Source organism: Ceratotherium simum, chromosome 5 (assembly GCF_057802395.1).
Source record: "Ceratotherium simum simum isolate JZ-2026a chromosome 5, ASM5780239v1, whole genome shotgun sequence".
NCBI lineage: Eukaryota > Metazoa > Chordata > Mammalia > Perissodactyla > Rhinocerotidae > Ceratotherium > Ceratotherium simum.
In genome coordinates, this window is record NC_141904.1 from 37939764 (window position 1) to 37964006 (window position 24243).

General features: G+C 40.6%; 1 long non-coding RNA gene across 2 annotated transcripts in view; it reads left to right on the forward strand.

The window, feature by feature from the left end:
* Positions 1–14993, forward strand: part of LOC147917006 (uncharacterized) — a 185921-nt gene extending 170928 nt beyond the window's left edge. Inside the window, exon 4 of one of the 2 annotated variants that reach the window (XR_015552358.1) lies at positions 14717–14993. This is a non-coding gene — a long non-coding RNA (uncharacterized LOC147917006). Of the gene's footprint in view, positions 1–12160; positions 13288–14716 lie in introns of those variants that run through there. The other variant, XR_015552357.1, reaches the window with a different exon arrangement.
* Positions 14994–24243: the final 9250 nt, after the last annotated feature.

A 24243-nucleotide genomic window follows, 5' to 3' on the forward strand; every position in this document is an offset into this window, starting at 1 on the left:
CTAGCCACAGCTGAATGCAGTCGGTGGTTTTTCCAGTACTCACAGAGCCAGCCTCCTTGTGCCTCCTTGGAGACACCAGCACCAGCCAGGCGGCGCCCCCTCCTCAGAGGTCTGGGTCTCATCTCTGAGGGGCTCCTCCTCCAAACTTTTAAGTTTTAACAATTCCAATATCTTCCCAGTGTTCTGCCAACCCTAAGGGTTGCATAGGGTGACCACCTCATCCTGGTTTTCCTACTGAAAGTCCCATATCCCAGCAACCCGCTCAGTCCCAGGCTAATCAGGAAGGATGGTCACCTTAGGGTGGTAGCTGCTTCCTGCACTTGCTACCTCAGTTACCTCGTTAACAATTTTATATCAAGATAACAATTGTTTATAATAAAATTTCTCTGTTAATAGAGAAATACTAGTGTGATTTCTGTCTCCCGACTGGAACTCGACGCAGCCTCATGTGGAAGTTGTAGGAAGTGATGTTAAATCAGAGAGCATCCATTACTTGTGGGGAAAATCCAAAGTGTTCCACTAAGGAGTATTAGCTTGTTTTATTGCTGCTATTTTGATCACTGTGGCTATAGCAGCAGCTGCTGCTCCGGGTGATGACAATACCTCACATATGTATGGCATCTCACAGCTCACAAAGCACGGCCGGCCACCTTTTCTCACTTGCTTTTCACAACAGCTCTGTGGGCTAAGTACTATTATCTCCACTGAATTCAGAGAGGGAGAGTGACTTGCCCACAGTCATAGTTAGTCACAGGTTACTGAGTTTCAAACTAATTAAAAAAAAAAAATCCAGTTCTTCTTTTTACCTTGCAGCCTTTCTTGAATTGAATTCAATTGCAGGCAAGCAGTAGTTACCTTCCATTTTCTTTGTTGCTTCCCACCCTACCTCTCCCGCTCTCTGCCCCAAACTTTCGAACTTTATCTAGCTCTACCCTGGATGAAATGGACCACGGGGATGCATGGACTAGGGGAACAGGCTCTCTGGATCCTATGCGTTCTGCTGGACATCTCAACGCTGGTGTGTCTCACATCTCCAGTGGGTTAGCATTTAAACTAAAAGCTTTCTAGAGCCTTGGACTTAGACTTGGTTCACTTAAAAAGCATTTCCCAGAACACTCAAGTTTATTAATACCATAAAACAATCTATGTTAGATAGCTGGATCATTTCATATTCAGAAGACATCCCCAGTCTGAACTGCTTTATTTGGATAGTGACTGAAATATTCCTGTAAATGATGTTGCTAGGTGGCATTGGAGAGGTTTGCCTGGAAGATGGAGATTGTGGGGCTATTAGAAGTCACCTGCAGGCATCAGCCTTAGTACCATCCAGTGCCACCTGTGTGGTGCCACGGAGAACAGAAACATGCCTGATGTAGTCCCTGCTCTCAGACTGCTTGCAGTTTATTCATGAAACCAGAGGCTTTGCTTAAAGATTCTGAAGCAACAATGTGATGCTGCAGCCTTGTTGTAGTGGAAGGAGCACTGTCTTTGGAGTTAGAAGACAAGTAGAAGTGAGAAACTTGAGCAAATATCAACCTATCTGATCCTCAGTTTTCTTAACTCTAAAATGGGGATAATAATACCTAATGTCATAGGTTAGTGTGTGGTTTTGAAAATATTAGGATCCACAGATGGCCAAATCTTACTGTTTCTATCACCTCTCATGTCCATTGGGTTCTCAAGGGAGTTATATCCACAATAACAGAATGGGATTCACAGTAGTACTTTATTGTTATCTAGGCAAGTACTCCAAACACGTAATGTTGCATTAATTATCTATTGCATAGTGGCATAATAATATAGCACATAGTTATTATCTCTCAGTTTCTGTGGGTCAGAAATGTGTGCACGGTTTAGCTGGGTCCTCTGTTTAATATTCTTTCATGAGGCTACAACCAAAGGGCTGACCAAGGCAGGGTTCCAATCTGAAGGCTTGACTAGGGAAAGGGTCTGCTTGGGAACCCTTACGTGGTTGATGGCAGGATTCAGTTTCTTGTAGGCTATTAGACTGAGAGTCCCAGTTCCTTGCTGGCTGTTGGCCAGTTTACCCTCAGTTCCTTGCCACATGGACCTCTCCAATGTGGCAGCTTGCTTCATCAAAGCCAGCAAAGGGGACAGTCTGTTAGCAACATGGAAGTAACAATCTTATGTAGCCTAGTCATGGAAGAAGCATCTCATGACCTTTGCCATATACTATTGGTTATAGGCAAGTCATTAGGGCAGCCTGGCCTCAGTGGAAGGGGATTACACAAGAGTGTAAATACTAAGAGGTGGTGGTCATTGGGGGCCATCTTAGAAGCTGCTTACCACAATAGGGCTCTTTGATATAAGCTGGATAGAGCATGTGGCTGGGACTTGAGTCTGTAGGGGGATTCCCATATATCTCTCCCTCTCTCCACCCTATAAAATCTAAATCTTGGGATTCATTCACTGAGGTGTACCTGTAGAGGGGGATGCAGGCCTCCAAGTGGTCCACTTATCCATCTCAGGCATATTTGGTAGAAAAGAAAAAGGTGGATATGGCATGTCTGCCTTAGGGGCCAGGCCTAAGGCAAGAGGTAGGAGGAAAGAGTGGAGCCTGGGAACCCACATTTGTGACATAGTAGTGAGCCAAATAAATGTTGTGGGCTCTGACCAATTAGATTAGTAACTCCCTCACCATTGCAGAGTTGCCAGCAGTGGGATGAACAGAGGTTGCCTTGTAGGAATCACAGCTGAGCCTGTTGCCTGGTGGCTGTGAATGCTAACTGGGAGAGTTTATATGACAAGACTAGGTTTGTTAAACATAATTTTAATATTTAACTTTTAAATGAGCTTTGCACATAAAATAGGCTACAGGATGAGTGATTACTGTGGTCAGAGGGGCCAGGAAAGATCTCATGGAGAAAATTAAATATAAGATACTGATAAAGGAGGAGGATTGGCAATAGATGTTAGCTCAGGGCTGGTCTTCCTCAGCAAAAAGAGGAGGATTGGCATGGATGTTAGCTCAGGGCTGATCTTCCTCACAGGAAAAAAAAAAAGGTACTGATAAACAGAAAGAGGCAAGGTGAGGGAAAAGGTGCAGAGGTAGGATGCATTCATTTATTCATTCAACAAACATGAATTGAGAGCTGAGGCTATGCCAACTCTTAAACTGAAGATATGGAGCTAAAAATAACAGTGTGGACAAATGGAGACAGATGGGTGAACAAATAATTATGCAGTGATCTCAGAAATAATTAAAGGAGGGACAGAGTTCAGAAGTAGCCTAGAGGAGTGAAGGAGTTAATGCCACTGGACAGAGGAGGGAGGGAGGAAAGGGATAAAAAAACAAGATGGAGAAAACCACACAAGTGGGATCTGAGATGCGTCTTGAAGGTGAACAAAGCAGGTTATGGAGGCAGTAGATGAGATCTCTGGTTGGAGGGGAAAGTTTTGTGCAAAGAAAAAAGCAGGGGCTATACATGCTTTGCCCAATAACAATGATGATGAGGGATCTTGTTGCATCTTCCTTTCCTTTAGCTGTTATATCAGTTAGCTATTGCTGTGTAACAAACTACTCCCAAATTAAGCGGCTTACAACATCAACCATTTATTTTCTTTTTCTTTCTCTCTCTTTCTTTCTCTCTCTCCCTTCCTTCCTTCGTTCCTTCCTTCCTTTTTCAGCTTTATTGAGGTATAATTGATACATAAAAAACTGGACATATTTAATGTATACAATTTGATGAATTTAGACATATCATACACCTGTGACACCATCGTTACCAAAATCAAGGTAATAAATATATCCAAAAGTTTAATTTCCTTCTATCCCTTTGCTTTTTTTGTTGTTGTTGTAAGAACGCTTAACATGAGATTTACCCTTTTAACAATTTTTTTTTTTTTGGTGAGGAAGATCAGCCCTGAGCTAACATCTATTGCCAATCCTCCTCTTTATGCTGAGGGAGATTGGCCCTGGGCTAACATCTGTGCCCATCCTCCTCTACTTTATATGGGACCCTGCCACAGCATGGCTTAATAAGTGGTGCATTGGTCCATGCCCTGGATCTGAACCTGTGAACCCCGAAGTGGAGGTTCATGAAAGTGCATGAACTTAACTGCTGTGCCACCAGGCCAGCCCCTACCCTCTTAACAATTTTTAAGTGCACAACACCATATTGTTAACTGTAGGCACTATGTTGTACACAGATGTCTAGAACTTATTCATCTTGTATAACTAACTTTATGCCTGTTGAACAACAACTCCCCATTTCCCCCTTCCCCCATCCTCTGGCAACCACCATTCTATTTAACCTTTTATTGTCTTATAACTTTGTGGGTTTGCTGAGCTCAGCTGAGAGGTTCTTATGCTCTACATGGTGTTGGCTGGGGTCACTCATCTGTCTACATTCAGCTGGGAGCTCGGTTGGGCTAGAATGTCCAAGATGGCTTCACTGACTTGTCTGGTGCCTCAGCTCAGGTGTCTAGAATAGCTGGTAGCTGGCTAGGCCTCAATCTCCAGATGGTCCCTCATCACATTTCTACATAGCTGCTGGATCCTAAAAGAGTGAAAATGGAAATTGAATGTCTCTTAAGACTTACGCGTATATGTCTCTTAGACTGCAGAATTTGTACAACATCGTTTTTGTCATATTCTACTGGTTGGAACAAGTTACTGTGCAGATTCAATGTTGGGGGAAATAGATTCCACCTCTTGATAGGAGGAATGGCATGTGTATACTGGGATGGGCAGACTGCCGGCTGCGATCATTGCAGACAATCTACCATGGCGGCACACTTATCCTTATGCTTGATGTAAAAAGCAAGATTCAGTTTAACTATGCAGCAGATGAGGTCATTCAAGCAAATGGAAGGGGTCTACTAGAGGGTTTGAAGGCTTTGCCAGCTCTCAGGGGCCTATATTCCCACTGAAATCATGATATTTTTGCCAGAGAATCTGCCAGTCCTGGCTCAAGGAAGACAAGTAAAAGCTACTTGCTTGGTTCTAGACAGAACATTTTATTTATCTTTGAGAAGTAAGCCAGAAATGGAATGCCATCAGGATGTGAAAAGATTTCCTTAAATTTAATACGGTTAAATCCAAAGGCAGGTAATGAATTTTGCTCCATCAGTAAAGCTTCAGTCTCCTTGATGAACATATGCAACAAAAACTGAAAACAAAAGGCACAAAATTACCATGGTGATGGCTAATTGTGGTGAATCTGCATATATTAGTTCACAGTGACACAAATAACACTCTGGTAGGCTAAAGTGCTAAGATACAGAAAGTATTGTTCTGTTTAAAATGTGAAAATCACAGTCTGCTCTGATTAAAATAGCATTACAAATATTAGCAAATTAAATATTGTTTAATGGTGAGAAGGAAAAGAAAATCATTTTCCCCAATGCTATTTGAGAATCTGGTTTAGTATTACGGTGCAAGGGACTGCAATATGGTAGGTCTGCTCTGAACTCCAGAGAAGTTTGAAATAGAGCAGATCTTTGGGGTCCTCATATCTCCCTCTCAGCAGGTTTTTTTACATGGGCATCCTCTTTCCCGGATGCCCAGACATCTCCTCAGTAACTGACATTGTAGGAGGAACTACAGTGAAGACAAAGAGACAGATCCTGTTTTTAAGGAGAAATATGAGGCTGAACTTTACCATTATAATCAGGAGGCCTCACACCTGGCAACTTTGGGCAAACAACAATTTCCCCCTGTGAGACTTAATTTCCTCATATATAAAATGGGGAGAATGTGTACCTTGAATAAGGTAATGGGTATAAAGCATCCAGAACATAACAGTTGTTTAATGTGAATAATACTAGAAAAGGCCAGTGAGTCAGGGAGACACCCAAGTGATCTGCTAAACTATGCTCTGGACTCTAAGTTCTGGAGAAATTCAGCAAAGGAGATTGGGCTTCCTGAATAAGGGGAGGCTTGAGCTGGGCATAGCAGTGGGGCAGGCAGAAGGTGCTGAGAGGCTGCTCTTGGAAGGCATCTCATGAGGGAAGGAGGGGAGGCAGAAATAGGCACATTGGTGCATAATGGGGAGATTTAAATGATTTGCATGAAAGAAATGTTGACTAGTGTTGGGGTCACATCATGGAGAGCCATGAAACCCAGGCACAGGAGTGTACTTAGCAAGGAGGCTTCAGTTCTAACACTCTTAGGAGACCGCATCTATTCCCAATTATTTTAAGTTTGTGTGATGTACCTTCTTCCACCCCTGAATCCATTTCAGTTTCCTTTTTTCTGTCTTTTTCCAAATCACACTCTCATCTTCACTTTATATTGTGCTGTTTACTTCCAAGTGCAATTAAAGGACTGGGCCAAAAAGCAAATAGAGCACATCTTGCCAACTTTACCTGCAAAATGCATTACATTTGCTTAACTGTGACTCAGATTTGGAACGACCTGAAAAGGAAAGGGCAATAATGTTTGAGTGGTGACAGCACCATCCATTACCTTGCTGGGAGCCAAGAAAGGGAGCCAGTGGAACTGTTGGAGCAAGGATGAACCAGGAAGCAAACAGTAACTCAAGATTAATAATAATTCCTCATGCCCGTGTTGTGATTTACAGGTGTTTAGAACGCTCTCACAGCCAGTAACTTATGTAATTTTTAGGACAAGCCTATGAGGTCGTTAAAGAAAATGTTGTTGTCCTTATTTTACACATGAGGGAGCTGAAATGGAAAGAAATAGAGGGCTTTCCCAAAGTTACACAGCAAGTAAATTGGTGAAGGCAAATGGAGACTCAAGATGTTTGTTAACGTTCACCTATCAAACGTCTGTTCTGTCTTTACTGCTCTTGACTTTCCTGCTCCCTCACCCCTGTCCTAGTGGTAGACTGGAAGATGCTAGATTAGGGAGTAAGTAATTGGGAAACCAGTTAGAAGGCTATTTTCGTCACTCAGACAGGAGGTGAGGAGGGACTGCATGATTCTAGACCTTTGTTCTTTCTCATGACCCCTATGGGCATTGTTTCAGTCTCCCATGTGGCTCTCTTTCTTTTTTCCACTCCTTAAGCATTGACATCTCCCAGTGTTTGGCTATTGTCGCTATTCTCTTCTCACTCTTCATGCTGGCAAGAGTGTGCCATTTTCCACTGTGGCTTGTATCGTCAATTCTGAATTCACATCTCCAGCCCAGACCTATCTCCCAAGATCAAGATTAATCCCATCCTTTCTCTTTGTCTCAGGAATCATACACTATCCTTTATTCCTTCCCTCTCCTGAATCCTAAGTTCTCCCCCTCCAGTGAATCCTTCTCACTAATTTTTAAAATGCTCAAATTTCTCCCGCTTAAAAATTAAAAAACATCTTCCTCAGATTTTCTTTGAATCCACTTCCCTCTTCAGCTATAGCCCTATTTCTCCTCTCTCCTTCACATACACAATTTTCTAGAGCATTTTGTATGCTTGCTGTCTCCATTTTTCATCTCCCATCCACACTTCTGAGCCCAGTCCAATCTTGCCCCTGCCCCCATCACCCCACTATAATAGCTTTTGCTAGGATCCCCGATGACCTCCATATCACTAAATCTGTGACATTTTCTGTGCTCTCCTTATGGGTCTCCTCAGCAGAAATCAACAGGGTAAACCACTCCATTATTCTTGGAACACTCTTATCTTGGCTTCTGTGATACAACACTCTCCTGGTTTTCCTTTTACCTTTTTGGAGGCTCTTTCTCTTTTTTTTCTTTGCTCATCCTCCAATGAAAAGTGATTAAATGGTTCCACTCCATGCCTTCTCTCCTCACTCTATACATAATAAACTATATTCAAATCTTCAGTGACCACCTATACAGAGGCAATTTTCACATTTACAAATCTAGCCTACATGTTTCTTCTGATCCTTATGTCTGCACAGTCTACTTATTAACAAACTTCTCTCCTTAGTTGGCTTCAAGGGCCCTCAAACATAACAAGTCCAAAAGCGAACCCATAATTTTTCTTTTCAGATATGGTACTCCTCTATTGTCCCCTATCCCAGTGAATGGACTCTCAATAAATTTACGTCAGAACCTCTTCATGTCTTCCTTGGCTACTCTGTCTTGTGTACCATGTCCCATCCCAGCCATCACCATTACTTTCCAAGTAGCTCTTGAATCCACCCACTTTGCCCTATTCACTGCAACCACCAAGTCATAGTTGTGTCTTGCTTGATTATGGAAAAATCTCCTAATTGGTTTCTTCTGGTTCACTTTTGTCCCCCTCAGTTCATTTTTACGCTAAACTGAAGTGACCTTTTATCATCTCAGTCTTTGCTAAAAGCCCTTCAATATTTCAAAGTACTCTTTGAATAAGTCAAAGTCCTGCACATGGCTCCACTCCATCATTCACCTCTTAGGTACCTCTACAGGTTCATCTTGCTCTGTTCTCTTTATTCTTTCTACTCTAGCTCCTTTCTCCCACAAGATTTCTGCCCAATTTCCCCATTCACATAGAATTCTCGCCCACTGCTCACTCATTTAACTCTTCCTTGTTTTTGCACACCCAGCTCAGAGGTGGCTTTCACAGAGGCGCTTCCTTGACCTACCATATGTGGTCCCCCATTCACATGCCTTCATAGTTCCAGCTTTGTTCCCTATGTAGCCCTTTTCACAGTTTGCAATTCTGTATTTATGTGATTGTTTCATTAACAATGGCCCTCCACATGTGACTGTATGCTTCATGAGAGTAAGATCTGGTGACTCTTTTCACTTGCTTTGGATCCCAGGACCCGGCGGAATGCCTGATGCATAGTAGTCACTCAGCAAATGTTTGTTGATATGAAATACAGTCATGCACTGCATAATGATGTGTTGGTCAACGACAGACCACATATATGGTCCCATAAGATTAATACCATATTATGGGATGTGTAGTAGGTGATACCATCTGGGTTTACGTAAGTACACTCTATGATCTTTGCACAATGATGAAATCTCTAACCACACATTTCTCAGAATGTATCCCTGTCGTTAAGTGACCCATGACTGTATATACAACTAGATTTTGGTCATCTTCACATGAATGAATATCTTGAAGGCTTGCCTCACACTGAACTCATCCTTTTTTCCTTAACCTGTACCCTTCTCTCCTTACCCTGGAATTCCTCATTCAAGTGAATGGCCTAGCCACCCACCCAGTCACTCCACTAGAAATCTGCATATTATCCTTGATTCTTCCTTTTCCCACCACGTTTATTCACTAAAGTCCTATAGATTCTATCTCCTTAATATTGCTTGTATGTGTGCCCTTCTCTTTAACCCCACCTTACCTGTCTTAGAAAAGAGATTCTGTTGCTTGAAATATTGCAACAGCTTCTAATTTGTGTTCCTGACTCCAACCTTGTCTTCCAATTCCCTTTTCCTTTCACCATTGGAGTCATCTTTCTGAAATACTAATATGCGCATTGTTTCCTTCTCAAAGTTTCAATAGCTCCTATTTGGATGAAAGATAAAATCTATACTCATTAGCATTCCTTTTATGCTGATTGTTGCTAACAAGTCCAGAGTCTCCTCTTCCTCTTTTCCCCTCCTCTCTTCCCTCTCTTTGCTCCTGACACATTGATGCCCTTTCTATAGTCCTCAAATGTTGCCAGGCTTGCTTGTACCAATGTGTTTTTGTTTATGCTCTTCATTTTTCCTGGGACAATCTCCTTGCCCCCCTATCCTTCTAGCTCAGCAACCTGACATCACCTCCTTCTTCTGGGAAGGCTTTGTTGCCCCTCCTTAGGCAAATTGCACACTGCTTCGTTTAGGTTCCCAAAACACTTTTTATGCACCTGTTCTAAAGCAAGTACCTATTTCTGAGCTTAGATTCTTAGTAGAAGGGTATCTGCAATGCTTAGCACAGTCGTGCCTGGCACTCAACAAATGATTTTTAAATATATGGATGTGTTTTCATCAAATGAGGTAATAGGTTGTCAGCCACAGGAATCCACCCACTTAGGCTAATTTATGTAAACAAGATTTATGGTAAAGCTCCTGGGAAATCTCATGAAACCCCATTGTGGGCAGTACAGCTAGACTTGACAGAGTATTAGGAAGTTGTCACGCAGCTGCTCTCTTTATTTCCCTTTCTCTGCAGCTTCATTCTTGTCTGCTCCTGTCTGCACATCTTCTCCATTCTCCTCTTGCCCACCAGCTTTCTCTGGAAGGCTCTCCGTCTCTGAAGCTCCATAGCTTTGGCTTGCAGCCAGCTTTGGGTCATGTGTCTGCCCTTGACACATGCTGCAGTGCCAATATCTGACTTTCAACAGTCCCTGCATCTCAGTTCAAACTATCTAGGAAATTTATTGGTTCTTGGCCAGCCCATTAATGGGGTGGCTAGCTTTGAACTGGTTCTTTTCACTGTTGCTAGGGGGAGAAGTCACTTGGCCTAAAGCTATTGGTTGGAGTGATGTCTCTGAGAAGGGATGTGGGAGGGACAGGAAAATTGACTGACTACTAAAGACGGAACAAAATCCTAGTTTTGTAATTTGCTTGTCAGGACCACTGCAGCTGGGAGTGATGTGAGTAGCTGAAGCCATGGATAGTCACTTTTCTAAGCCTTCAGTGCCCCAGACAGTCTGATGTTCACCTTGGCCCTATACCAACTCCAGCTCCTTTATCACATCTCCAGCTTTAGTGTCTTTAACCCAGCAAAACAGCCTCATACATAAGACACCAAGTAGAAACCAACTGTTATCTCAGCAAGGGTATTGCTCAGCTTTCAGACATTTATTTAAACCAAGTTTACTTGTACAAAAGTGATTCTGGGCAAGTAGTGTGCTTTGTCTTGAATTGGCGTTTCTGGAGGGACTTGCTCTAACTACAGGTACAAGAGAGACTGGGCTTTAGATGCTGGCTGGGCCTTACATTCTCCAACTCTTTCCCAGGGGATAACTTTCATGGACTTGAAAGTATCAAGAAGTGGCGTGGAGTAGAAGACCACAATTGTGCAGTCTGCTTCATTTTTATCTGCAATCTTTGCATGCTTCTATTTTTCCTTCTCTGATTAAGCAAAGTAATTTCTGAGGGAACACATTTCTAGAGCTGAGTTTTCTAGCCCCATTTTGGGCTTATGATGCAAACAAGTCCCGGGATGCTTCATTTATTGCCTCCAACCAGTAAACTAACGTGTCTTTTAACTCAGGAGTAGTCTTTTAACACCCTGAGTCTCTGGGCCATCAGATAAGGAAAAAAATGGATTGTGTTTCAGGTCCAGATGTGGTGAGATTGATGTTGCCAGTCCCATTTGGACAGCTGGATGTAGGGCTTTAATTCCAGGTTAAGGAATGGCATTTTTGGTATTATTTAGGCATCTAGGGGCAGGAGAATCAGGCTCAAAGTAAGACTTTTCAGGGAAAATTATTAAACTTCCCAGGCTCTCAGTTTCTTTCTTTATGAACTGTGGACCATAAGGAATAGAATGTAGGGGGTGGCGGTGCGGCTTGTTAGAGTCTTGGGCGTGGTAGTTGTCATAAATAATTAGTTGGAGATGGTAAAGTCTGCTGTTCTTCCTCCGACAGTCCCTGATAATAAATCTTGTGCAAGCTGTGTAATTTCTAGAACACCAGAGGACCAGTGTACAAACTGAAGAAGTTAGAAATTGGGTAGTCTCCAAACTACAAGCCGAACTAAGCCTGTTTGGGTGCTACACCTGTACTGACGATCCTCTGTGGTCAAATAGGTAGACTAAACTCTGCCTAAAAGGAAGTTAAACAGGTTTTATTTGTAATTAAAAAAAAAATGTACTGCAAACTGCTGAGAATTTTTAATATGAGAATATATATTAAATCTGGAGGTGCAGGTAGTATGTAGCACTTACCAAGCTTGTTTTATGATACAACCCCTTTTCCCTCTTTCTCTTTAGTAGAACATCTTAAAAGGCTGTCATTATATGAAACACAGATATAACCATGTGACAATTGAGTTCAACAAATACGGTTCAACACTGTTCATGTACATAGCACTGTGTTAAATATTGCAGGAGACGAGACAGCATTTGTGTACTACCCAGGACTGCTTCGGCTATAAGAAATAAAGACCCAATTTTAGCTAAGAAAAAATGGAATCTATTGACTTATGTAACTCGGAAGACCAAGGAGTGGGCTGGCTTTACGTGTAGCATGATCAAGGTGTTCAAATAACATTGTTGGATTTTTCTATTTCTTGTCTGTTCTTGGTATTATTATGAGACAGGCTCTATTTGTGTGTCCACTGTCTTAGGCTGGGTTCCCAGGAAATAGATTCTTGAATGGAGAGTTGCATGGAGATTTATTCTGGAGAGCTCTTGGAATTACGCCTGTGAGGAAGTGAGACAGCCATGATTGGGCAGAGGAAGAAGCTGATCACTGAAGTGGTTGAAGCTGAAGCCTCAGCTAATCCTACTGGAAGCTCTGGAACCCTTCAGAGTTGTCCTCAAGTCGAAGCAAAGAGTCTGTGCCCTTGTGTCCATCTATCAGCAGGTCATTGGCTATGGGTCACTCTCTTTGGGAGGGAGCATAACTTTGATAAAGTGTTACCTTGTGGCAGAGAGCAATTCCTCGTGAGAGGCAGAGCTCTGAGCCATCAGCAGCCATCACTCTGGCAATTGGGGAAATGAGTGTGTCCACCTTGAAAAGAGTAGCTGGACAGAGCACCAAGGGTCCAGGAAAGTCAACCAACATGGCCCTGCCAGCTCAGGCCTGAGCCTTCTTATTCACTATTTCAGAAGGAGAGAATTTCTTTTCAGGTGATGTTTGTGAGAAGAGAATTTCAGTATCTAGCCTGGGTTCCTACTGCCCCTGTGATGGAGGAGATGGAGGTCATGTGGTTGAGAGATCCACCATATATGGGAGGGACAGTCCCCCAAAGGAATACATGCTGCACAGACAAAAAAGGGGACCAATGTCAACTATAGCTTTCAAAATCTTCTTACCCCAGAGGATGAGAAAGCACGTCCACAAGTGATGAGTAATAGCACAAAACATTTTATCACAAACTCTTCTAAAAAGTGTGACCTGGGGCGGCTTGGTCTTCTTGTTTTGTAGGTTAAGACAGAGAAGGGAAAATTTTTTTAAGTTTATCTTTGCACTTACTCCTAAATCTATATTCTACATTTTAATTTTGAAAATAACTCTGCATATACCATAGTGTGGGATGGTCTGTTTTGATTAAGAATGTTTTTAGAAAAGACAAGATGAAAAAATAATATAAGTTGGAATAATTTCCAACCTAATGTATATAGAAGTGCTCTTCAGTGAACATTGTTCTCTAACCCCATTCATTATTCATCTAAAGATTTAGACTGCTTCATTAATAGTAATATACTTGCTCACATTTGTTGTGTACTTATTATTTGCCAGACACTCAAATAAGCAGTTGATATTCATCATTTAATCAATCTTTATGACAATCCTGACATAAGTACCATCAGTGTCCCCATTTTACAGATAAGAGAATTGAGGTTAAATGAGGTAAAGTAATTTTTCCAATGCCTTATAAATAATAAATAGGATTTGACTCTAAAACCTGTTACTTAACCCCCTGCTATGTTGCCTTATTATTAATGTTGACAGTTTTTGATTAGATCTTTTCCAAACAAAATCTTACTCTAGTTGAAAACTTAATTCCTTTATTCTTGTATGGTGAATTAAAGAATTTGAAATGGGAAGAGATAACAAAATTGTATCCTTTAACTTATTTCATGAGATGTCTTTATCTGTATAGCAATCTTGTCTTTAATATTTTAACATTAAAATTGATTTTAAAAATAATATTACAATAGCCTGAAGAATAACAGAGGCTAAAAAGTTAATCCTTAATACTACCATTCTTCAACTGTTCTTCTCTTTGTGTTTCCTCACAGGTCTGGTCCACAGGGAGATATTATTTTTACCTACATCTATCTATGACAGAGCTATTAGGTTGAACCATATGGCGTTTTCAATATTTGACCATTTTTCTTACAAAAATGGTAACTTAATATGGCTCAACTTAATATTTTTCAGCTGTAATTTAACACTTTGTATTAAGATTTTTCATGTTGCTTTGTAGCTTCGTACTTGTCATTTCAATGAATGTCTAATGTTCCATCAAGTAAAATTCGCTTAACTATTTTGTTGTCCTTAGTTTTTTACTGTTGTAAATGAATGTCTTCATACATAGACATTTTTCTCTCCTTTGGGTTATTTCCATAGGATAAATTCCTAGTGATGGAATTAGTGGATCCAAGAACATTAATATTTTATGGCTTTTGATATGTGTAGTTAAATACTTTACAAACAGAATCTATTTAAACTGCAATCAACAGTGTATAAATGTACTAGCTTCATCAGAACCTGGTTAGCCTTGAGTATTATCATTATTTTTGATAATATAATAGGTGTAAAATGGTACTTAATGAATATTCTAATTTGTTTTTCTTTGATCACAGCAAGGTGGAGCATTTTTGCGTGTTTGTTTACTAATTTCAATTCTTTCTGCTTAGGTGATCAAATCATATTCTTTGCTCATCCCTCTATTGGGAATCTTATTTGTATATGATTCGTGCATCTTATATAGTATAGGTATTAACCCTTTATCTTTCTTTTAAAAGCATTTTAATCTCTTATTTTTCTCTTAATTTTCATTATACTATTTTGGAAGTTATAAAATAAATCTTTTATAGCATTTAATCTGAATTTTTCCCATCAATTAAAGCTTAGAAAGTTTAAATTCTTGCATATATTTAAATGTATCTAATTTTATTCTTTGCCACCTTTTATAAGATTAAAAAATGTTTACTTTTTTTTTTTGAGGAAGATTAGCCCTGAGCTAACATCTGATGCCAATCCTCCTCTGTTTGCTGATGAAGACCGGCCCTGGGCTAACATCTGTGCCCATCCTCCTCTACTTTATATGGGACGCCGCCACAGCATGGCTTGACAAGCGGTGTGTAGTCTGCACCTGGGATCTGAACCCGCGAACCCCGGGCTGCTGAAGCGGAGCGTGAGAATTTAACTGCTATGCTGCTTTGCCCGCCCCAAAAATATTTTTACTTTTTTAGTGATCTAAAATTTATTTTGATTTATGGTGTAAGTTGAGGATATAAACTAATTTTGTTTTAAATTTGATAATCAGATATCCTCAAACTATTTCTTAACAAGTTATTCTTTCGGTGTTGTTTACAGATGTTTCCTCTAAGAGTGCAAATGCATTTAATGTGATAGAGTCTATTTCTGGAGCATTCTTTTGGTTTCAAACTTGTGTTTTTTTTTCACGCTGATGTATTTTAATACCTAACAGGATGGTGTCCTCTAATGCTTTTCAAATTGAGAACATTTAAAATATTTCCCTCCTAATTTTGCCCATATTTTTTCTTCTTAGACAGATTTAATAACATTTCACAATTTCATAATTTGGTCAGGTTTAAAAATAATGTATTGGTTTCCTTTTGCTGCTATAAAATAATGCCACAAACATAATGGCTTAAAACAACAGAGATTTACCTCCCTCCAGTTCTGGAAGTTAGAAGTCTGACACTGGTCTCAAGTGGTTAAAATCAAGGTTTTGGTAGGGCTGTGTTCTTTTTTGGAAGCTCTAGGGGAGAATTCATCTTCTTGCCCTTTCCAGCTTCTAGAGGCTGTCCACATTCCTTGGCTCATGGGCCCATTCCTCCATCTTCAAAGGCAACAAAGCGGCATCTCTCTGACTGTTTTTCTCTCTGAGCAGAGCCAGAAAGTATCCTCCAATTTTAAGGACCTATGTGATTAGATTGAGCTCTGGATAATCTAGGATAATTTCCCCTTATTGCAAGGTCTTCACCTTTAATCACATCTGCACGGTCTCTTTTGCCATGTAAGGTAACATATTCAAAGGCAAACATTAATTTGACTACAACAAATAGCATCAGAATATTATTTGGGATTCTGTTAAACATATATTAAATGATCTTGGTAGATCTGGCCTTTGTGCAATATCTCACTTTCGCATCCGTTGGTAAGGTGTGGTTCAATGTTCATGGTGATCACCTGGTGACATTTTGAGGATTATTTTAGTGCTTTTAAAGACCCTATCTCCTTAATTGTACTCCTTAAACTTCCATTTTGTGTGTTCTCTTGTGAAAGGGCTTCTCTTTGCCCAGGTTCCTCCCTAGTACATTTTCCTAACAAGTTATTGCTTGATGTCCTTAATTCTCTATGAAAATTTATTCCCTAATGTAATCTTAATTTGGCATCCACTCTACAAGGAGAAACATATGCTGGCAATATGTGGTGTGGCACGAATGCAGCTCCCAGGGAATCAGCCCAGCTATGCCATATTGAGAAATCTTCACTTTCATTATTTATTCGAAAAGATGCAAAAATGCTGAGCACTGAGATGACCTTCAAAGCTTAAGAAAGATTGCTGAATACTATGTTTGACCTAGTTTGCTCCATGTCCTGAGCAGAAGGACACCCAGCAGTTCAGGAGCTGCCCTGGCAAAGGGAAGTGGCATATAGGCCTGGCATGGAGAGGCAAAGCTTTGCTTAGGGACCCTGCACAGTCCCTCTCTCCAAATGATTGATTAATTTCTACTTCAGCAGGTTGCAGTTTGTGATCCATTTCCTTCTAATTTTGATATTCATCTTGAAAGCAGGCTCATGATGCAGAGGAAGAGCTTGGGTTTGGGAAACAGGAGGCCTGGCTCCAGCCTCAACTGAGAGCTTTATTGAGCCATATGGTTGTGAGGAGGTAATTTGATTCCTCAGGGGATCCATCTATAATAAGGGGGTTTGGACTAGATCTGTCAATCTATAAACTGATGGAGATTTTAAAGAAGGCAAAATCCATTTGAAGAAAGAACAAAGCACCAATCATTTCGGTTCCCACTTTTTTTCTCTTTACATTGATTCTGTGGTAAAACTCAAGAAGCAGAAGCTCTTTTTGACCCTTTTGCTCTAGAAATATCTCTGACCTTGTGAGCTAATTCTGATCTCAGCCTAAGGGCCCTTGAGAAGTCTCAGAATTCCCGGCTCTAGGTAGTGATGGTGAGACTTGACATCCCTTCTAAATGATAGGCATATAAGATTAGAGACACATTGGTCTTCTGACACTGGATCCTCCAGCCTATGTTCCACAGGAAGCTGTTGCTCCATAGGCCAAGAGGAGAAACCTCATAGGCTTGTCTTCAGAACCCAAATAAAGTCTGGATGGATTTGGCTTTCCCAGGTAATCTTTCCTTATGGATCTTGTTGAAATTCTCCCCTCCCACTCTGTGTGTTCATTGACATGTCTTGATATTTTGTCTCTTCATCAGCTACTGTTCCCCTCCCCTGCAGATCAGGGGCTGTAATGTCTGACGAGCAGGGAATGGCGAATGGGATCCAGAGAATGTCTTGAAGAAGCAATGATCTCAACCCTAAATTTATCGAACTTCCACTTGTGGACCATCTTCTACAGTTCTCTCTGCATAGAGCCTGGAGGGTGAGGTCCAGTCCCACACTAGCAAGCACTGGCATCAGATTGAACTTTAAACACAAGTTTTCCTTCCTTTCTCATATCTGGGATTCCCTTTGTCTCACGTCATGGGAAGCATCCAGACTGCTGCTAGAGGCGAGAGCTAACTTCTCTGATCGAGGTTATAATTTGCTGTTGTCAGAGTCATCCAGGTCATCCCTAATCCTTTCCTGGGTTCAGCAAGGGAGTGAACCACAAGCTTTATAAGTCCCAGGAATCTTGTCATAGCATTGCATAGCATAATTTGCAGTTATGGCAACAATAACACACCTTTATTGAGAGCCTTTATAAACCAATCCCTGTGGATATGGAGACTCATCTTGAAGAGTGCAGAATCTTGTTTGGAATTCAGATATAGAAACAGTTAATTTTACTGTAGTGTGACATAAATGTTAACAACAGGGCACATATCTTGCTGTTGACTTGCTGGATTGAGAAATTAATTTCCGGGAGGCCAGTTAGCCTAGTGATGAAGAGAGCCCCTAAGGATTAGAAAAACAAAATTTGTGTGGTATTCTCTTTTGAGAGTTTAGTGGAGAGCAGGGGCAATAGGTTTTTTAATTTTTATTTATTTTTTACATTATATAACTATATTATTTGTATTTAAAAATTTGGAGTCAGACAGATTTGGTTTAGGATTCCAGCTCTCTCATTTACTAGCTTGTGGTCTTGGGAAAGTTTCTTAATTTCTCTGAGTGTCATTTTCTCTGAAGATGCACTAAGATAATGCACATGGTGCTCTTAGCTACTTGTCTGTCACTTAATGAATGTTGGCTGTCATAATTGCTATTATTCTTCTTCTTATTGTTTGAAAATAAGAGCAATGTGGCAAAGGGAACTGATATTTTGGATCTCAATCTGATCAATCAAATTGGGCTAGTCAGTGGGGTATAAATGATGGGAACCATGATAGAAAGCTATCCTAGTGTTCCAGAAAGGGAAGAAACCATAAGCTGGCCTGGTCACAGAGGAACCCTCAACTTCAGAAGAACTCAGATCAAGCTGGCATGGTGCCTTGGCCTGCAGCCTGGAGTGAAATGAAGACTAGAGGGAGAGGGAAGCCCTTAGAACCACACTTCAGAGGAGGAAATCCTTGGGGACTCCTTTGGAGAAGAAAAGGGAAAAATCGGTGCTGTCGTACAACCGTGGCTTTTGAAAACAGACTACATTATAGCATGTCTGAGTAGGAAGAGACCTCAATATGAGGACCAGAGAGTCAGAGGGAGGAGCCCAGGCTGGGCTGAGCCAGGGCCTCAGCTGCCAGACCAGATTGGAATTTAGAGGTACCAGATGTAGCAGCTGGCTGGCTGTGCAAGCAGGCTGCCTGCCTTCCTCCCAAGCTGTGAACAGGGGTGAGATCAAGCTTTATGCTTCCTTACATAGCTGCATTAAACTGAACGTAGGAATATGGGCATTAGCACACGCCTCCCTTAAAAGCATTTTTGGAAACAAGATGGTAGTGGTGGAACTGAGGATCAAAAGATCCGCATGTGAAAACACAACTTTATCAAAGTGGAAGTGAGAGGGCGAGAACTGCCTCTGAGGAGGGGAGTTGGGAGCAGGTACCTTTCCTCATAAATCCCCTTTGGCATTTGTTTCAATTCCCTGACATTTTGAAGATGACTTTATCTTTTCTTGGAAATTGTCTTCTTTGTCCTTCCTCTGTTTTGGAATAACCCTCCCAAGTTAGAAGGATCATGCCCACCTTTGTCCTAGGGTTTATTCACAACCTGTCCCAAACCTTGCCTGTGACCAGGAGCACAGTTCATACTCTATTCCTGGAGTTGTTGAGAATCTTCAGGCAGACTTTTAAGTAGATTTCTGTCTTAGTCAGCTCGGGCTGCTGTAACAAAGTACCGTAGACTGGATGGTTTAAACAACAGACATTTATTTCTCATGGTTCTAGAGGCTGGGAACTCTGAGATCAGGGTGCCAGCGTGGTTGGGTTCTAGTGAGGGCTTGCTTCCTGACTTGTAGATAGCCTCACATGGACGAGAGAGATGGAGCTCTAGTCTCTTTCTCTTCTTATGACATTAATCCCATCATAGAGACTCCACCCTCATGACTTCTTCTGAACTTAATTACCTCCCAAAGGCTCCACTTCCTAATATCATCCCATTAGGGGTTAGAGTTTCAAGTGGAATTTTGGGGGGGCACATACTTGCAGTCCATAACAGCATCTAAGCCTTTCTAGGGTAGGGACACAGGCTCAGACCAATGACCACTGAATTCACAGCCCGGAATTGAGGAATTGACCCAGAGCGTGGGTCAACAGAGGCATGCTCTGCCACTCACTGCCTGAGTATTAATTGGGCATATTATTTAGTCTCTCTGAGCCTCAGTTTCCCCATCTAAACTTGCTGGGATGAGATGTCCTATACTCTATAGGGTTATTGGGAGGAGTCACTGGGATAAATTATGTAAAGCACTTAACTTACAGTAAGTGATTAATAAATGTTAATTATTCTTATTATCCACGCCCCCAATACAACATCATTATCCAACCATATATTTATTTTTTTGCAAACAGACCAGGAAACTGTCAGAGAGGATAATTAACTTTTGCAGATAGAAAGCATTTGAATAACCTCTAGTTTGTTGGGTGAAATTTTCAGCTCATGTTTATTTCCCCATCATCCAAGCTGCATGACTAGCCATCAGAGCAAGGCCATCATCCAAGCTGCATGACTAGCCATCAGAGACACATCTTGAAATAAAAGTTTTCAAGGGCAGATGCAGATAATGACACCTTATGGAGCTGGGCTAATAAAAAGCAAAAAAGATGGGGGGCGGAGAGATTTAATGATGAGACACTCCCAAGAGAGAGCCACCTGTATTTTGTGCTCTTTCAAAGATGAATCCACGTAGTCCATGAGAGGCCCCGGCTACATGTGTTAAATGAGCAAAGAAAGGCCTCGGTGATCCCAGACCAAAGCACTCTAGGAAGGGGTGTGTGTGTTTGTGTGTTTGTGCACGTATGCATGTGTGTGAGGCTTCTGTTAACAGCACACATTGTTTGGGCTGTGAAATAAACCTGGAGTTGTTGGAAGAGCAGAGCAGACTTGTCATTCCATTATTTTGCATCCTTCTCTGATGCCCAACTAGCATTGTTATGATTGGAGAGGAAATGAGGTTCATTTCCTCCATTCAGCAGGAGAGCTCCCAGGGCAGGCTTTGAGGATAATAGCAGTGACTAAGCAGCCAGCATTTACTGATCAGGTGCTACTTGTCAGGGGTTGTGCTAGATACTTTATACTCGTTATCTCCAACCCTGACAGCAGCTCTGTGAAGTACCTCCATCTTATGACATCTCTCTTTGCCTGGAGACTTATGAAACAGAGGTCCAGAGAGGTTAGGTGACTTACTCAAGCTCATAAAGTTTGTAAGTGGCAGGGTTATGGTTCAAACACTTGTAGTCTGAATCCAAAATCTGTGGTCTGTCCCCCTATAACTGCTGTCTCTGCCCCCAAAAAACCCCCAAACAACGAACTAACTGCAGAATCCTGCCTCCAGCATCTGTCTGCCTCTGGCCTAAATCCACCTTGGCACTAGAGCGTGGTGGTCAGTAGCAGGATGAACATTCTGGGAAGGGCTGTGGTGTACCCACTAGAGTTGGACAGTGCCTAGAAGTCGCCTGGGCTACCGGTGAACTGGTAGTGTCCCTAGGGTTAAGAGGTACTATTGGCAGACAGAAGAGAACCAGACTAAAGGGTGGAGGGTGCATGCCCCTGCTGGTGATTCTTTAGCTCCATTTCTCCTTGCCTAGAGACCCAGAAGGGGGATTCAGATGTCTGCCGCCAGCCATCTTCCAGACCTAACTCCTTAGTCCATTCTTAGACTGATCTTAGTGCAAATATCAGTTGTTCTCAAAGCTTTTGGTTTGAACCAACCAAACCCCTGCAAAAATGAATATTTTTATCTTTTAGAATACAGTCACATGCTGCTTAACGACACTTGGTTAATGACAGACCGTGTATACGATGGTGGTCCCATAAGATTAGTGCCATATAGCCTGGGTGTGTAGTAGGCTATACCATCTATGTTTGTGTAAGTACACTCTATGATGTTCACACACCAGCAAAATCGCCTAACAACGCATTTCTGAGAATATATTCCTGTCCTTAAACAATGCACGACTGTGTAGAGTTTAGTATATTAATTAATCATGTGTGATTAATTTGTATATTTAGGTCTTTTATGTCCTACCTGTATTGTTTTCACTTTAAGTCATGGGCTGAGAGAAGTGGATTCAAGTCTCCTATTAATATTCCTCTGTGTATTTTTCCTTGTTTTTGATGCTTAATCCTATGGCCTGTTTAGTGCTTTTTGCCGTGAATTTGACCCTGTCTGAGGGTGAGATTCAGAGCTTCTGACTTATTTTGACTTGCATTTGTCTGCATATCCTTGTGCAGTTTCTCATTTTCAACCTTTCTGAGTTAAATTGTCTTAGATATATCTCTTGTATACATATGGTTGGTTTTTGCTTCATGACCCAATATAAGAATACGGTCTTTGAATAAATGTTTACTTTACATTTATTGTTAAAACAAATGAGTTGGATATTAGTTCTGTCATCAAATTTGATGTTACACCTTCTGTTTTTGTTTGCTTTTTAATAATTTTATATTATACGTTCAGTTTCCTTTACTTGTATGTGTGGTGGTGGGGTGGTATGTGTGTGTACTTTCTGATGATTTGGAAAGTCTGTGGTCTGTGTTAATTTCTTCTAGTGTTTACATTGATAATTTCACTTTTCTGTTCATTTAGACTCTATTGACTTTGCTGTAATCACTTTGCTTCCACCTCTTTTCTCTCTCCATCTTTCCCTCTCCTGTACCCGATTTTTGCTAGTTCTCTTTTTTAACAAGTTTCTAGGGTTCACACTTATACCTTTCAATATATTTATCAAACTCCTACTTGCTTTATCGATTTAAATGATATATTTTGACCTCAGCCTAGAAAAGATGACAAAATCAGCATCCTTATACCACCTTCCATTTTTGTCTTCCCCATCTCCTCCCAATTTTTGTTAGTAATATTATTTCGACATTATTGTTGTGTATAACATGTACATTCTGTTCTCTAAGTGTAATCCTCATAGTTTTTAGTCTTAGTCCTTCAGTGAAATGGGTCAATTCCCACTGTCAGTCCTTCTACAATAGTTCCTGTTGTCATTTCTTGGCTGGTTGAAGTTTGTCCTCTTGTAGTTTCTCCAAGAAACTCTCATGGGAATTCATTTCTTGAGTTCTTGTACATTTGAAAAATGTTTGCCTATTGCCTCTATCCTTGAACAATGGTAAGACCAGATATAACATTCTTGGGTCACACTTTCTCTGAGGACTTTATTGGCATTTTCTCATGGTCTTCTTTTATTTAGTGGTGCTAAGGTGGTTTGAAGCATCATAATTTTTCTTAACTTTAAGGTGACTGGAACTTTGGCCTAACTGTTCACAGTATCCTATATTTTTGAGGTGTAATATCTCTATGAGGATATACCTCAGTGTTGGCCATTCTGTAACAATTTTCCCCTTGGATATAGTAGGCCCTTTCAATCTTTAGGTTCATTCTTCTTTTACTGATGGAAAATTTTCTAAAAATAGATCTTTAATGTTTTGGTTTCCTGGTTGGTTCGCTTCTTCAGAGTAAATATTGCAATTTTGCATATGTTGAATTGTCATTATCTATGTTCCATATCATTTTTTCTTGAATCCTTTAAAATTTTGTTTGTTTTGGTCATTTTTGCCTTCTTGTCCTACTTGTCCCTTTCTGTGTTTCACTAATATCTTTGCTCCTTTGTTCCCCTTTCAATATGGACTTCATATTTGTGACGATTTATTATATTTCCCATGTATTTCCTGAGCTCTGTCACTGCATGCTTTATCTCCCGTTTTTGTCCATTACATATATTGGGAGAAAATTTGTAATTTAGCTTCAAGCTTTTTTATTTTCCTTTAAGATTTGAAAAATTAAAAAAAAATTTAAATTATTTTTAATTGTGGTAAAATGCATACAACACAAAATTTACCATTTTAATTATTTTTAAGTGTACAATTCAGTAGTATTAAGTACATTCACATTGTTGGGCAGCCAATCTCGAAAACTCTTTTTATCTTGCAAAACTGAATCTCTATATCCATTTAAACAACAACTACCCATTCCTTCCTCCCTCCCAGCCCCTGGCAACCACCATTTTACTTTCTGTCTCTGAGGTACTCTAGGTACATCATGTAAGTGGAATCATACAGTATTTGTCCATTTGTGACTGGCTTATTTCACTTAGCATAATGTTCTCAAGGGACATCCACATTGTGGTACGTATCAGAATTTCCCTCCTTTTTAAGGATGAATAATATTCCATTGCATGTATATGCCACGTTTTGTTTATCCATTCATCCGTTGATGGTCATTTGGGTTGCTTCCATCTTTTGGCTATTGTGAATAATGCTGCTGTGAACATGGGTATACAAATATCTCTTTGAATGTACAAATATCTGCTTTCATTTCTTTTGGGTATAATCCCAGAAATGGAATTGCTGGATCACATGATCACTCTATTTTAAATTTTTTGAGGAACCACCGTGTTGTTTTCCACAGCTGCCGCACCATTTTACATTCCTAATTTCAATATTTACACATCCTTGCCAACATTTTTTTTTTTTTTGATAGCAGCTATCCTAATGGGTGCAAAATGCTATCTCATGGTGGTTTTGAGTTGCTTTTCCCTTATGATTAATGACATTGAGCATCTTTATTGTGCTTATTTGCCATTTGTATATCCTCTTTTGAGAAATGTCTATTCAGTTCCTTTGCCCATTATTTAATTGGATTATTTTTTGTTGTTGAGTTGTAGT